Source organism: Helicoverpa zea, chromosome 17 (assembly GCF_022581195.2).
Source record: "Helicoverpa zea isolate HzStark_Cry1AcR chromosome 17, ilHelZeax1.1, whole genome shotgun sequence".
Taxonomy (NCBI): domain Eukaryota; kingdom Metazoa; phylum Arthropoda; class Insecta; order Lepidoptera; family Noctuidae; genus Helicoverpa; species Helicoverpa zea.
Genome location: NC_061468.1, coordinates 7,223,499 through 7,235,276, shown reverse-complemented (window position 1 = coordinate 7,235,276; position 11,778 = coordinate 7,223,499). Strand labels below are relative to the sequence as shown.

General features: G+C 32.9%; 1 protein-coding gene across 1 annotated transcript in view; it reads left to right on the top strand.

Annotated features, from left to right (window-relative positions):
• Positions 1 to 1,717: 1,717 nt before the first annotated feature.
• LOC124638066 (G-protein coupled receptor dmsr-1-like) overlaps positions 1,718 to 11,778 on the top strand; it is a 135,424-nt gene continuing 125,363 nt past the window's right edge. Inside the window, exon 1 of the mRNA XM_047174878.1 lies at positions 1,718 to 1,802. The gene's annotated coding sequence lies outside the window, so the exon portion shown is untranslated. The remainder of the gene's footprint in view (positions 1,803 to 11,778) is intronic.

Sequence of the window (11,778 nt, the reverse complement as noted above, 5' to 3'; positions counted from 1 at the left end):
AGTCTATATATAGGATTTAATATTAAATTGAATCTAGTAAAATATTAAATCTTAATAAATAACTTCTCAGCACACCTTCGTAAAAGTTAACATCTAACAAGAACCCAAAAATGTAGGCAATCAACATTGTAACCTAAATATGAGCCAGAAATTCTTTAATTAGCACTAAAAGTGAAGCAAAAAGTCTCTTCGACATTTCAGGTTCTTCTTTTGTCTTTAAATTCAAGTATTGCGTGTCCGTTATTTGAATCGTTCCTAAGTAAAGATAGAATTTCGCTCACAATGAGCAAAGATTCAAGTTTCCTGATTAAGGAAAGGAAAAGCTTTGCTTTCTATTCTCTCATCAGCAACAAGGAAACCGTTTTATTACTTGATATCTCACACAATGTATACGTTTGTATAAATCACTTCGAAGTCTGAAAATGTATAGGTATTTAATGTTTTAGTCAGAAATCAGAAAGTTTAACAACCAGTCTTACCAAGGGGTATCGCGTTACCCAGGTGACTAGGTTGAGGAGGTCAGATAGGCAGCCGCTTCGTGTCAGGCACTGGTACCCAGCTGCATTCAGTGGGATTGGAAGCCGACCCCAACATAGACGGGAAAAGGCTAGCCAGATAGATGATGCTTTAATATTTTCGTTATGAATTTTCAATTTAGTCCGGAAAATCATTGAACCGCAGAAAATTAATATCGAACTGAAATATTAATCAAAATTTATCAATTTTCAATTTCGAAGTAATTAATGTTAGGTCAATGTTCGTGTGAGTAATATTTAATGATTTCATTATGAAGATAGGGACCCTGACATTATTCCGTGGAAATTGACATCGTACCTTCTAACCTAGTATGTATGTCACACTGTCTTGTGGAACGAAGAATGTTAGACGCACAGACACTCTTAGAGAACTTAATACTAAGCGAAAGAGCTTTGAAAGTATTAAGAAGGATTTAGTTACTTCCAAGTTTGGACTTCTCGTAAAATGTTTAGTTTAACATTTATTTTCCCGCAAAAGCTAAACGGCTACTGCTTTTAAGTAGGCACCTAATTCTTTGTTGACTGGATCTTAAATAACTGGTTTATGCCCATTACGAGAGCTTAGTTACTTTAATTAGGTTAGTTTAATTTACGAGAGATATTATTAAGATGCTAAAAGACGTTAAATAAAATTTTGTTGGTGATAAAATCAGTTACAACGATCCATTATTTCTTTACGCACCATTGTGGTTTAAAAGAACGATTACCTACTAGCTACTTAGGTATGTCACTAGCATTTAATAAATATAACAACAGCATATCAAAATAAAAACACAAATTAACCATTGCAGTACTACGCTATCAATAATTTCACCATAGAACGAAATTCCGTCGAGAGCTTACGGCCGAATCTCAGTTGATCGCCGGCCCGCGTACACGACGACTGTATGTATCGAACCTTCGACCAAGAAGGCCTTCCGATTATGTACGGAACTTATTTTATAAACAATGGTGACACTGAATTGTTCTATAGTTCGGCCATTCAGAGAATGCGTTCCTGACACGTCGCGATTGAACTGACGACGTAACTTTGCAATGGCGTTGCAGTTACGATAAAAATATTTTTGCTGGTTGTTTACCGTTTTAACAATTGAGGAGCATTAAAACAACATTATTATATCAATAATCAATGAATGTAGTTACGTCGTCAGTTCAATCGCGACGTGTCAGGAACGCATTCTCTGAATGGCCGAACTATAGTGATTTTGTCTATGGAATAACATTGTTTTTTAATTGAGTGACTTTTGAACGGAACATTTTTAAAAGGTGAGTTTTGTGTTCAATTTTTGAAAGTTTAATGCAACAAGTTTTTGATGGGAAAAATTGTAGGTATTTAAATTTCGAATGCTATGAATTTAACGGATTGTTTAATTCGTGGGTTAAGAACTAGAGTAGCGTAAGGCCAAAATGACAACTTCTCAGGAGAGCCCGAAAACAACTCAAATTTACCTACTGTTATCTTATAGCCCTTTTTGTGGCATATCTATAGTAGTTAGATATCTGATTTTTACTAATAATAAAACTTTATTTATCGGTTACAGAATAATGTAACTTATTGGTCAATCAAAATACGGTTTCATTTTAATAAAATTTATTTTTCAAAAACTGGTTGACATACGTCATTTTGGCTGTTACGTAAATTAGTGCCATCGTAGCGTATCCCACCCTTACGTTTTTTTGGCAGGAAGAAAAATTACGGAAGCTTCCGAAACAAGGACCCATAAGCAGTAACGGTACTTTACGTTTATTTGGCACGAAACAAACTAAGCCTACATAATCAAACTTTCTGCGTTAATAACGTATAACAAGATACGTTATTTAAGCGATTACATTGAAGGCATATTTTGGTGTCTTATTCGCTCTGTAAATCGAGTTACGATCGTTGTGCTCGTAATTTTTTTGAGAAAATAATGTCAAGATTATTGTAAGCAGAAACACTTCATTTTGGCAATAAACAAATATCTTTTTTTGTTATACGTTATTGTTGTACTAAGCAATCAACTCACTACATCGTTCCAGTTTTTTGGCACATAAAAATATGGGGATTAAATAAACGAATGGTGAAAAAAAAAATTTGTATTTTTGCCCTTACGCTACTCTAGTTCTTAACCCACGAATTAAGACCAGTGTTATAATACTCATAATTATTTTTCAAAATCAGAGTATTTTTTTTTTTGTTTTGTATATCGATTGTCTCTACTACTATTATAGTACAATTTATAAATGAGCCAACATTTTAATGTTGATGTTTTTTTTTTTGAGACCATTTGAGACCAGTGTTTTATTATAATTTTATCACTTCTAACCAGTTAAGTTTTCTCTCATATAATTTCTAAAACTATCAATTTTAACTTGCTCATTAACATAATAACGTGCATTTTTAAATCCTTCACTTATTCAGTTTTGTTGTATTGACAGCCGTTTTTTTTAACAGATCTTACAAAAGAGTAATAAAGAAAACTCATACGCTTACATAATGTTTTCTATATGACATGTGTGTTTAAGGAAAATGATCTTTGAAATAAGACGTATCCAAGCAATTATTTCCTAAATCTCCATCTTATGTATCATTTTCCTAATTTATGGAATTTTTGGACGTCTGCTAAATTACACATGTTACTCGATAATGTAGAGGAAAAATTCGTATGAATTCTTTATATATTAATAAAAGTCGTGTAAACTGTGAGCTTACTCTCTGTTTGTTCTTACGTCTGAAACAATGAGGAGCCATAATTTTTATGCGTTATACACACATTAAAATAAATACAATCATTCTAATTGCGAACCACCACCTTTTTTAGGAAGTTGTGTTAAATAGTGGAACAAGCTAAAAAATTAAACAAACAATAAAATACATCAAGATCAGAAAAAAACATAAAACTATTTGAAAAATTTCTTAACTAAAACAGTTTTTTCCTTTGTATTAACAAAGGAAAAAAACTGTTTTAGTTAAGAAATTAAAAAATTAGGTTTTTTTATGTCTAAAAACAAAGTTTGAATGTCTCACGCTCTCATACTTTTACTCAAATAGTATTGCTATTTGATCGACAGTAAAAGGGCTGACAAAGCTTACGCTGGTAGGCCTTAATTCTATAACCTAAATGCCTACATCAGAGATCATACGATTCTTTAAATATAGGTATTTAGTCTGTAACTATGTACCCGCTTTAGACTTTTGTCTGTGGGCTGTTTTGCGTCCTTATCAAATTATGTACTTAACTGTATTTTCTGTATACACCGTGAATTTTTAGTCTTCTTACAACGGCAGCCCACTTCATGTATCCAATGACTAGTATACGTTCATATTAAAAAAAAAAATATGAGATTTGAATAATTTAAAAATAAAAATTAATTCATTATTATGATGCATGACGTAGTATAAGAACACCCTGTTGTGAGCGCTGCCCGAATCTTGTATCAATGGAGCGCTGCGCGTTGGGAAGGTACCTACTTTCTACCGTTTGATACGTAAACATTTTTTTTTCAGTATTTTTCTTTGCACCTATTATCTTAATTAAGTAAGGCTATAAAGTTAATAATCGTGTCTTGTGGTATTTCATGTCGGATAGATTGAGTGGACCACCTTTGTAAGACGACTAAAAAGTCACGGTGTATAGAGCAATGTTCTTGGAAAAAATCACCAAATAACTCTACCTCTTTCTCAGGGCAAACTTGAATAGTCACTTTTTTGAAAAGAGTGTCTATGGAGTTTCTTGCCAGTGTCTTGTAGATCTGCATGACACTCACTCTTTGGAACCATGCAACTAGATTGACGTTTCGAAAGAGCTTTCTTATTCTTATTTGAAATAATCAAAATTGGCTTTTACTTTGACTTACCTTTTCATATTTTTTCAAGAAGACAGCAGTGTGTTTTATTTCATATTAGGCATACAACAAGTTTATTTCGTTTTCTATAAATATAAAAACCGATACTACTACATATATGATGATGATCCTAAAAACATCAATTATTATTATTAAACTGGCCCTATCTAGAATATGAATAAATATCTAATCTTATAATTTTGATTTACATTTGGAAACGGTTAACCAGTGCAAACTCTAGTTGAAACATACAGTAGAAGACTTTATTTGACGATTACTGACGCGTAATCATATAGATGTTGCACTAGGCTTCAGAGAAGTTCTCTAGAGAATTCCTTGCGGATATTACACATTCTGACAGATTCCGGCATCTCGTATCTTCCACTCGAAGAGTTTGTTCCACAAGAAGTTTGAGAGGATTTCTTAAGTGAGGGAAAGATGATGCTTTGTATTGAAGTACTTATTAATTTATTATAAACGGTGAACTTTCATTCTGTTGCGGTTTTGCAACATTTATTTAATTGAGTTCCTTATTTATGGGATTTAGTTTTTGCTGTTTTTATCGCACGGGACACGAATAGTATAAATTAAATGATTTTAGTACCTTGGTTATTGTTTTATGATGTTCTGAAGTATGGACTCCGTGTCTTTTTTATAATGTTTACTTTGATACCATATCATAGAAACTTTAGTTCATTATCTATTCCTATCATAACGGATATTGAGTTGATTGAAGACGGCCAATTACCTTAGGTATCTCATAATAATTAAACGTAATTTAGTTAATTGGAAAATGAGATGGCGTTTAATTGACTAAATTAATGGTCTTCATTAACTATGAACTAATAGATAAAATTAATAATTCAGTTGCGTAAGTAACTTGAACAGCATACAAATAGTTAATATGTGGACAGATATTAAATTTTCATAATATGTAATCTTCATATTAAATGGCAATAGTGCACTGATATTAAAATATCTAAAAGTTAATATATTGTTGAGTCAATTTCATAATTTGGTTTTGTGAATACATTTTTTAGTACTTGTTAACATGATATAACCAATTGTTTTTTTCGAATCAGTATTATTTATACTAAAATCAGATCGTTAATAAGCAAACAACTGACCTTTGTTTGGTTAATCCAAATTGGTGTAGCAAACAAAAAAAAGCGTACTGTGGTACAACGGTACATTTGTTGAAATGTACAAAAAGTACATCTTTTCATGTGAAAATGAACCCTTTGAAGCTTTGCGGGCGAGGATTAATTACTTTGTAATCAAGGCGTTAATCTACTATGCGTATGTACGAATGTACCGAGCCAATGTAAGCCGATTATGTTGGCAATTGTAGCTCTGAAACTTTTATTGCCGGGAAATAAATCGTTTGCAATTCCAGGAAGCATTGAAAAGCGCTAACTTGTAGCTACCTGGAATTTAAATTGTGTAAAATAAAGTTAGAACCTGTAGATGTAAATGACGAACAAATGTTGAGTACCCGCAGACTGCACACTAATAGTCGGCCGACAGTTGACGTGGTGTAGAGCAAAAAAAAAATTTTATAAAGAATATCTTGACTCCAATCAAAGTTTGCAAAAGCGCGGAACCCCGAGTCTGCGGTAAGGTTTTATTAATAAAAAAATAAATACAAAAAAATCAAAGTTTGCAATCGGTCTGATACCGGCTATATGCCTGATCATGCAATGTGCGATGTGCGTACTACCATTCATCTTGATACTGATTGATGAGCTCAAATAAACTATCGGCCGACTAAAAGTTTGTAATCTGCGGGTATTCTTAACTTGATGTCGAAAATAAGTTGATGTTGAGTTCTTTGATGGTTTAATTTCGTTTGACGAAGAATTTCTTTTCTAAGAAATACGCTAATAGATGTCACTAACCAGTTAAGAATTTGCGCGATTTTCGGGAATTCCGTCACATCTGTTTGTCTTTTTCGGTGATATTTATGTTTATTTATTGGTATTCTAACAGCTTTCTTGTACCTATACAGGGATGATACAAACACAGAAGCTACAAAACAATTTTTGTACATACATATGCGTATTATCTACTTGTTTACATATATATCTTAAAAAACAGACAACAATTAAAGTACAAAATTTCTTACCATAATTTACAATTCTAGCTCATCAATGTATGTGCAAAAGTGTGAACATAAAATGATATTAATGTTTGCAGAAGCGGCTAGAATGGTCTAAGGGTCAGTTTGAATCCTCTTATTGTCATAAACTACAGACCACAGGCTCTTTAGTATAACAATGCCGCTGAAAAGGCAAACAAAAAAAAATAAAGGATATTATTCTTAAATGTCAAAGAAGTCAAGTTTCTAACAAAAGAATCCTAGAAATGCTTTCGGTCTTGACTTTCTTTTTCCGCGTTGTAATATTTAATTTTTTAGTTTTTCATTTTAATGGCAACCCTGTTACCTAGCTATTATCGGGGCTTGATTGTACATACCTACTAACTTGTAAATAAGTAGCTAGGTTGACTAGTTTCTATATTAAATAACTTAGGAACACTACTTACATTGTTTAATGTGCTCTCAGTTTCAAGACTTTTAAGTTTTTTTAATGCTAAAAGTCAGTTTATAAAACTATAAAACTTTGTCGCATTTTTTTTTCATATTTAACGTCTTTATTTCAAAGTGTTCACTATTAGATTGTTTTTCTTATATGAAGCAGTAAGTATCACAAGGGTATCGGGAGACATGTTGCTCTGAGGTCTGTCTGACAAATTAGTTCGACTTCCGTTTCCGAAAATATACCCAAATTATATTATTTTTCCCAGGCTATTTCTCCCTAAATATGTTGACATAGGTACGTATTTAATTATGTCAAAAGACTAGGTACCGCCAATACGTTTCATTATTACACTGAAACCAGAACCGGGAAATTAATAATTAGCTTTAGGAAAACCTAATTAAATTCCACCTAGTCTATATTTTGTAGTGATGTTCAAAGGCTTTTCATGTACAGAAGAGGATTTACTAATATTTTATGGCACCCTTGTTGATTTCTGAACTTTTCTTCTTTAGGTATTTTGACGGCCAGTCAAAGCCAAAAAGATTGACAACGCCATGGTTGTTACTTCCCAGAAAAATTGTAACATGCTCATAACAATTTCGGACAATTATTGCGTATATAATAAAATCTTTTGCAAAAAAAGCGGGCACCTATACGAAATCTTGGTTTTAAAGACTTCACGTGTGTTTCAAAGGGTTTTAATGACTATAGTATGTTACTAGCATCAACAGGCCGGGTTAGCCAAGCATGCGAGAGAGTGTATTCTAAATTTGAATTTTGTAGAATTGCTAAGAAACTGGTTAAACGTTGTTTTGGACTAATTCTTGGTAGAAAGTTTCACCGGCCGTGAAAAGTCTCATACTTGCTACAGATAATGCGTGCTCTAAAATAGATTATACTCATGTACTAGCCATGTTAATAGATGGTCATCATTCTACATTTTAAATGTTGACAATATTCTGGATATATTTAGTTAAGAGGACGATTATGAATTGACTGTAGAATAATAGATTGATAAGTGACAATATATCTTACCTATACCTATAGGTAAGTTGGTTACCTAACTTCAGACGTAGTCATACATAAGTACTGTGGAACCATAGATTATTAGATTGTTAACAGACAATATACCACAGGTAAGTTGGTTACCTAACTTCAAACGTACACCTACAGGTACATAAAGTAGGTACTTGAAACTTGTTGATATTATTGTCTCTTGTTTCTGTTGTGGGAATCTGTAAGCAGATCGTTAGGTGTATCAACCATTGATTAACTAATAAGTGTTTCTATGCAACTGTGTGTCTGGTACCTAGAATAATAGCAACTACAAAATGTAAACGAATATTGTTGTATGATACATAATAATTAGCAGACATGCTGCTATATGATGATTGAAACTTGAAGAATAGGTAAAAATGAAAAATATTAATATACTGAATATTTAACTTCTCTGTTAACTTTGATATATTTTAAAAATATACAACATGTAACTTAATTAACGCACATCCTGAAATTAGTTTATTCAGAATCGTTTACTGAATCGATTTATATCATTTTTAATATAGGTAATTTTTTATCCCAAAAATAATTAAAACTACAGAAATTATTGTCATATTAACCCTGTACAGTCAAAACAAATTCAAATAGACCGTAACTCAAAGTAATAAGACTTCGTGTACTGTCGGCTTTTTCCGTAGTATGGTTATGTTGTGTCGAGTCGAGCGGCGCGCGGCGCGATATTTGCGTGCGTAGTAGTATGACCAAAAAGTTCTCCAAGAATTGGTATAACTAATTTAGTAAATAACAATGCATATACATGTTAAATTAAAAATTCAGTCTATGTATTATAACATAATATTCTAATTGGGGTGTTTGAGGGTGTGCGTTAATTACGTTACATGTTGTATATATTACCGTAAGATTACAAACATCGTTAGATTACAATCTATCTCGAGAGATTGTAAACTGTCGAATTATTGTGAACCGTAACATCTGATTGCAATTTAACGCATTATTTTTCGCTATATTATAATCTATCGATGAGAAATTGTCAAATTGTCAACTGTCCGAAAGCTCTCTCTGATTGGTCAGTCTTTTTGTAAGATCGACCAATCACGACCAGCCGTTCTGTTCCCATGGAGTTCCCGTAGAGTTAGGAATGAAATAGAGGTGTCAGTTAAATAAAATAAATGCTCTTCAAAAATTCTTCAAGTATTAAATTTATATAAAAATGAACTAAAATTATGTAACGAGCAAACAATGCAGCTGATTTGCGAAAATACTACCCAGATCAATGAGATTAAATCTTCTACATCTAATATCGTAAAAGGACAACAAGAACTACATTCAACTGTGACACAGCTAGAAAAACAAGTCCGGGAAGATAGCAAAAAAATATTATCACTTGAATTGGATTTAAGCGCACTTCAGCAATCATCTTTGCAACCGGAATCGTCTAAAATTGATAACAAACTTCATTCCAATGAGCAAATAATTAAGGAGGTCACGGATCGGAAAGCTAGAGAAAAGAACATCATCATAGCTGGAGTATCAGAACAAACTGCCTCCGACAGGCAAACCAGACTAGCTAATGACGAGCAGGAGGTATGGGATATCATAACCAAGCTGTGCCAAGACCCTCCAAAACCCATAAAGGTTTTTAGAGTTGGAAAGTACACAACAGGAAAGCATCGCAGCATAAAGGTGTGTTTCAACACTGCAGACTCTGCTAAAAACATCCTGAAAAATAGAGATAAGCTCCCACAAAACATAAATATATACTCAGACCAAACTCCCGCACAACAGCTGTATTTGAGAAGTTTGAAGGAGGAGCCTACACGCCGCCAAAATGACGGTGAGTCCGACATTACTATAAAATACATTCATGGGACACCAACAATTGTAAAAAACCCTACAAAAAACTCCAAATAATAAGCAACAATACAACCGATATGAATAGTAACACCTACCAAGTACTTGATGACTATAGCAGTATCAACACTCACCAATCAAGACTGCGATTTTTATACCTAAATGCTAGAAGTATACGAAAAAGTGGTAAGCTGGATGAACTTAAATGCATTCTTAAAGCACTGCCTAAAACCACTCACGCTATTCTAATAACAGAAACCTGGATAGGATCGGAAGCCCAAGCTCAAGCACTGCAAATTGATAACTATACCCATTATTATAACTATAGAACAGACTCGAAAGGAGGAGGGGTTTCGGCATTTATCCACAACGATCTAAAGCATAGCTTGTCAGAATCTAAGTACCTAGGCGGAAATAACTACTTATGGATAGATTTGGAAAGACACAACTTTGAAATTGGAGTAATATACAACCCTGGCAACACCAACTACAAGGAGTTTCTCGAAGAATATGAGTCTCAACTACAACAGCGGAAAAGAGCTATCGTTTTTGGTGATTTTAATATTGACCTTTTAGCTAAAACCAACAAAGAAACGAGACAATACAAGGCAACAACTAAAGAGGCTGGGTATACATTACTAAACAAAATAACTGAGAAATACTGTACGAGGGATTCAAAAACAAGAAGGAGTATTATTGACCATATTAGCACTAACTTGAAGAACGACAATTTTCACATGGCTATATTTCAATCTTCTATGTCCGATCACTATCAGATGTACTTAGAGCTCAAAAAAGTAAAACCACCTCGTAAAATGCGAACGCAATACGAAGCTATAAACTACAGAAACTTGTATAATCTAATGGATGAAATGTTATTATCTAACAACCCTGATAACGATTATCTTGCCTTGGAAAATGCAATACAGTTATGTATAGAAAAAAGCCGAGTTATGAAGTCAAAAATACTAAATCTTCCACAAAAAGACTGGATTAATAAGGAAGTTATAGCACAAATCAATCAAAGGAATATGATGGGGATGGAACTTAAAAGTCAACCTGATAACAACATAGTGAAAGAAGAATTTTATAAAAAAAGGGACCATGTAGCTAAACTAATAAAAACAACAAAAAATACCTTCTACTACAAAGCATTTACCCAATGTATCAAAAAACCTAAAAAAATGTGGCAACTAATTAAATCCCTAACAAATAATAAACCACATCATAGCTGTGTTCCTTCAAAACTTGTTTTTAACTCAAAAATTATTTCAGAACCCAGTGAAATTTGTCAAATATTTAATAATTACTTTTCCACGATAGGACCCTCACTGGCGAATGAAATACCTTCAAAGTTTCATAACGAATGTGAACGCGCTTTACCCACTTCTCCTCTGAATAACGCCGAAGGTCTGTCCAGTTTTAATCCATGTTCTACTAAAGAGATACTCAACATAATCACAAACCTTGATGCAAACTGTAGTACAGGCATAGACGGTATAAATACAAAAACAATAAAATGCATACAAAATTTAATAACAAATAATTTAAGCGAGTGTTTCAATAATCTTATGGCCGAAGGGAATTTTCCTGAAACATTAAAACGAGCAAAAGTAACTCCTATCTTCAAATCAGGCAATGTCACTGATCCCGGTAACTATCGCCCAATTTCAGTTTTACCAGTTCTGTCAAAAATATTAGAAAAAATTATCCATACCCGTCTAGAAACGTATTTAAAAACCATAAATTTTTTAACTGATCGCCAATACGGTTTTAGATCTCAAAGTAATACCACAACAGCAACAATTGATCTCGTTAACAAAATAAAAAATAATATAGACTGTAAAAATATATGTTTAGGCATATTTATAGACCTAAAAAAGGCGTTTGATACAGTTTCCCACAAACTACTTTTAATGAAATTAGAATCTATCAATATAACTGACAAAGCCCTAAAAATGTTCAAATCATATTTAACAGACCGTTCGCAGGTGGTGAAATTGGGT